Raw genomic sequence first — 5,434 nt, 5'->3', positions numbered from 1 at the left:
ATTCCCTGAATAAGTTGTTGAGCCCTGTTTTGTTATCTGTTGCTACACATCCAATCATCCCAATGCAGTGGCTTACACAATAATCATTCCATTTGTTCACACATCTGCAACGTGAGCAGGGCTCCCCTGGGCAGCTTGTCACTGCTCCGCTCACTGTGAGCTGGGACAGCTCCACTGGGCTGGAGGGCCACTTCCCAGATGGCTCACTCCCACAGCTGTCAGACTGGTACTGGCTGTCAGTTTCTCTCCACGTGGGCCTGGCAACAGGGCAGCTTGGGCTTCCTCACAGCATGGTGGCTGGGCTTCGACAGCCAGTATCCCAAGAGTTAGAAAGCAAAAGCTGCCAGTTTCTTAAGGTCTGGGGCCCCCAAACTGTCACAGGGTCACTTCCACCATATACTATTGGTTGAGCAATCTCATAGCCCAGATACAAGAGAGGGGGCATAGATTCCACTGCTTGATAGGAGGATCAGCTATTTAAGTACCAACTATGTGCCAGGCACTGGGGAAGCAGAAACAATAGCCAATATTTATTGGGCACTTGCTATGTAGCACTATGCATGTACTATCTCATTTAAACTTGAAAACAACTGATGACCTGATATGGACTAATGGACTCCCAGAGATTCCCCTGTCGAAATTCATGGAACCTGTGAAAATGTTACATTACTTGTGACTATGTTATGCTACATGGCAGGGGAAATGAACGGCTGGCTTTGAAATAGGAAGTTGAGCCAGGTTGGCCCAATGCAATCACAAGAGTCACGGTCAGAAAAGGAGATGTGACAATGGAAGCAAGGTCACAGTGATGCAAAGTCAGAGGGACTTGCCCTACTGTTGCTGGTTTTGAAGATGGAAAAAGGGAGCCGCAAACCAGGGAACGTGGCTGCCTCTAGAAGCTGGAAAAAGCAAGGGTTCTCCTTCCCCCTTAGAGCCTCCGGAAAGAACACAGCCCTGCCTGCGCCTAGATTCCACCCAGCGAGACCCATGTCAGACTTCTAAGCTATAGAACTGTAAGATTTAAAAAAAAAAAAGGTATTGGGGAGGTTGCGTGGAGAAAGAAAAAAAAAAAAGGTATTGTTTTAAGCCACTACATTTGTGGTAACTTGTTACAGCAGCCACAGGAAACTAATACATGCAGTGCTCTTATCATCTCCATTTTACAGATAAAAAAGCCAAGGACTGCAGAGGTTGAACAGCTTGGCCAGAGTAGTCACACTAGGAAACAGCAGAGTCAGGATTCCAGCATCTCTGCTCTTGGCTATTATGGTCCCTGCCACGAGAAACTTCACAACCTGGTGGGAGATACAGGTGCATACTTGAAAAAAACCAACACAAGGCAAGGAGAGGGTATCATGACAGGGCCTCTCTGAGGTCAGTGGGGGCAAAATTGAAAGAGGAATTGTCAGGAGGTCAGGAAAGTTTCACATAGAAGGTAACTTAGGGCTCTTTCTGTGACAACAGGCAACAACCCCACGGATTAGTGAAAGCAAAAGAGCTACAATGGCTCATGTGTTTAAAGTCTAGGAGATGAGCACGATTGGAATCAGGCACTCAGGCAACGTCGGCCCCAACCTGTCTTTCTTCATTTCTTGACCTGCTTTCCTCTCAGGCAAGCAAACCCTCCTACTGAGAGGGCCAAGACCCACATCCTACTAACCCCCCCTGAAGAAATCGAATCTTTTCTAACAGTTACCAAAAACCTCCTAGGATTGAAGCTCATCAAACTGGACTGAGTCACGGGCCCATCCCTGAAACAATCGCTATGAGCAGGAGGTGGAAGGAGCTATCAGCCAGGCTCACCCGAACCCTGGGAGTCTCCATCCACTGCGTGTGATCCAGGGTCGGGGAGAGGCGTTCTCCAAAGGAAAATGAAGGTTCCATCATCAGAAGAAAGAGGAATGGACGTCAGGCAGGCAGAATCAGGTGCCCACTGCTCTACCTGACCTGCCTCACAGAGTCAAATTTAACATATGAGGATCATCCACGCGGCATTTATTCATTATGTGTGACAGATATTGCCCTGCCCCTCCACACCCCTATTCCTTGCTAACAGAAGCCTGAACTTGAGTTTTGCTCTGGTATAAGGTGCAGAGCCCTTGAAGTCAGGGACTGAGGACTCCTCCCCAAGCTCCAGGGGACATATCATGACTGGTCTACACCAATGTGGCGATCCTACTGCACTTTTCCAGATACTGTCTTTCACGGCCTCCCTCCTTGCTGCTGAAGGTGGCCATGTGCCCAACCTCTGGCCAATGGGATACAAAAAGAGTCTGTTTGGGGGCTTCTTGGAAATGTTTTGCTTCCTGATAAAAGGAGAAAGAGTTTCCTATCACCATCCCTTCCTCATTTCTTGCCTTGAACATGGTTGTGTGAGGAGAAGATGCTCAGTGCTGCAGCAGCCTTCTTGCAACCATGAGGCAACGAGCCGAAGACCAAAAGGAACGTGATGAGGATGACAGAGAGGAGATAGAAAGTCACCAGTGAGCCACCGCTCTGACCTGGAACCGCCTATCGCTAGGCATCTTGTTGGGAGGGATAATTAAATGTCTTTATTGCTCCAACCATTGTTAGGTATTCTTTACCATGCAGCCAGGTACATTTGACATTTTATTATTAAAATGAAAGATTATAACACCCCTCGACTTTTTAGAAGCTCTCGCCAAAGCCATTAACTCAGATGCTCCCTCTGCCAGAATTTCAGCAGCTGGCCATTAATAGAACTTCCAAAGGCAGGGAGGGCATTCACAGGTAGTGTTGCTAATCGATAACACTGTTTTGACAGCAAAGTGTGCTATATTATTAGCTGCATTAAGCAGGCAAGTCAATTTCCATTCCATCTGAAATACACAAAGGAACCGGGTATAATTCAGTTCTTTCTGGGTGTTAAAGTGAAAATCATAAGGGACATTTTTCAAGCTTTCAAGATTTCTTTTTGAATCACAAAAAGCGAAAAGATTTTTTTTTTTTTTTTTAGATGACAAAGTCATGAAAATCCAATATACTAGCAGGACACTCTTGAAGCAATTGTAGAAATACCTTTTGCTAAATGAAAGTGAACAAAATCCTATTCAAAAAAGGCCATACATGACCCATCTGGCTGGCAATCTGGAAATCCACAAACTTAATAGGAGATCAAGGGGGGTATTTTGTTCATTTGGGGCTCAATTCAGCAGATAATAACCAAGTATTTATAAACTATAACAATGATTGCAACCATTACCCATCGAGTGCACACAGGCACTCCTGCAGGGCTTTCAATGCGCCAGCTTATTTAACATCCACACCCACCCCAGGAAGTAGGCATTGTTAATATCCCCATTTTGCAGATGAGAAAACAAGCCTGAAGGTATTAAATAAATCGACAAAGGTCACTCAGCTCCAATGGTGTGTTCTTTGTTAAATACTCACGAATTTTGTGAGCCAGTTCTTAAACATTGGTAGCTTGACATTAGTATGGTGGGAATATTAACACCACAGAAATTGGCAAATGCCACAAATCAGGGCTCCCCTTCCCAATTACCCAGCACACCACTGAACAGCTAATAACTGGTATAATTGAAATATTAACATTTGACACAAACAAATGGATGAATCTATTGATGAGAAATGGTAGACCGGGTGTGTTGTTGATGGATAGAAAAATGGGTGGGATTAGTGAATATTCCAGAAATAATAAGGCCCCAGAGAGACCCAGGCAATGTAGTATATGTACATAATGAGAGGATTTTAAGGATACGAGACTCATCTCTGTGTTTCAGTAAGTCTCCAAATAGAAGAGTATAAATTGGTCAAAGCTTAATCAGTGGGTTGCCCCCAGCTCCGACCTCTGAGTTACGTAAATATCACAGACTGGAGGGCGGCGTGGTGGAGAATACATTTGCAAGAATATAACTATTTTAAAGACATCTGCAGAAGCCTTCGCTTTGGGGTCATTGAAAAGATCCCACATGACCCAGGACAAGAATTGAGTCCAGAGTGCACTCGCCAGCCTGCTGCCCTCCACCGCGGCTCCACACAAACCCGGCCTTCTTCTGTGCCAGGGACTGACGGGCACCAGGCTCTGCCAATACCCAGGGCTGACCCCGGAGCAAAAGAAGGAGCTGTCTGACATTGCTCAGTGCATCGTGGCTCCAAGCAAGGGCAGCCTGGCTGCAGATAAGTCCACGGGGAGCACCGCCAAGCGGCTGCAGTGCATTGGCTCCTGCTGCGTGCCGATGACCGCAGGAATCTCTGCACCGGGGGTGAGCGCTGTGCCCAGCTCAGGGGGGACGGGGCTGATTTTGCCAAGTGGCACTTTGTGCTGAAGATTGGGGAACACACCCTTCATCCCTCACCATCATGGAAATCGCCAACATTCCAGCCCGTTAGGCCAGAATCTGCCAGCAGAATGGCATCGTGCCCATCGTGAGCCTGAGATCCTCCCCGACGGGGTCCATGACTTGAGGCGCTGTCCGTGTGTAACTGAGGTGCTGGCCGCTGCTACAAGGCTCTGAGTGACCACATTTCCCACATCTACCCGGAAGACACCTTGCTGAAGCCCAATACGGTCACCCTGGGCCATGCTTGTACCCAGAAATGTTCTGATGATTGATTGCCATGGCAACTCTCACTGCACTGTGCCACCATGAAAATGGGTGGCCCCTGGGATCACCTTCCTACCTACCTGGAGGTCAGGGTGAGGAGGAGGCGCCCATCAGCCTCAATGCAATCACCAAGTGCCCCTGCTGAAGCCACGTGCCCTGACCTTCTCCTATGGCCCAGCCCTGTAGAGGTGATCTGAGGCTGCCCCTCAACACCCCAGGCCCCGTCCCTCCACATCACTCTTGAGGGGGGGACCCCATCCCAGGCTCCAGGCTGCTCCTTCCCAGCGCTCTTGCCTCCCTGTGATATTGGTGGGTGGTGCCGTCTGTGTGCCAACTGCGGTGCCCTTTCTCGCCCACTGACAATAAACAGCTCTTTGGGTGGGAAAGGAATTGAATCCACTTATGAGCCCAAAAAAACAAAAATCATGGCAATATTTTTACAGTGTTCAAAATTAGAAAATTGAGGCTGAGTATGTCTATAATGCAGACAAAAGTCACATATGAACTAATATTAAAAGGCTGTTTGAGGTGCGCTACTTCTCTGCAACCTGGCTACTGGTTATATTAAAAGGGAGCCTCAGACCAAACTCACCACACCTCACATATTTTTATTACCAAGCATATTTATAAACTTGGTGGCATTCCAGCTTTCTGACCTTTTAGCTGATTTGCTCACACGTTACAGGTAACATTTTCTTCAGGACTAGACAACCAAATTTCAGAGGCAGGATTCTGTTATCCCTGTGTGTGCTTTAGGCAACCGGCTACCCTCCAACCCCAGGGCTGCACACAGGCGCCTCCCTAAGGATACAGGACAAGCCTTGACGGGCCCTTACGCTCCATTCATC

General features: G+C 47.7%; 1 pseudogene; it reads left to right on the top strand.

The window, feature by feature from the left end:
* The first annotated feature begins 2,415 nt into the window (after positions 1 to 2,415).
* Positions 2,416 to 4,772, top strand: LOC107545105 (fructose-bisphosphate aldolase A-like; annotated as a pseudogene).
* Positions 4,773 to 5,434: the final 662 nt, after the last annotated feature.

This window comes from Miniopterus natalensis, chromosome 2 (assembly GCF_054644295.1).
Source record: "Miniopterus natalensis isolate mMinNat1 chromosome 2, mMinNat1.hap1, whole genome shotgun sequence".
NCBI lineage: Eukaryota > Metazoa > Chordata > Mammalia > Chiroptera > Miniopteridae > Miniopterus > Miniopterus natalensis.
This window is presented reverse-complemented; position numbering and strand designations above follow the sequence as displayed.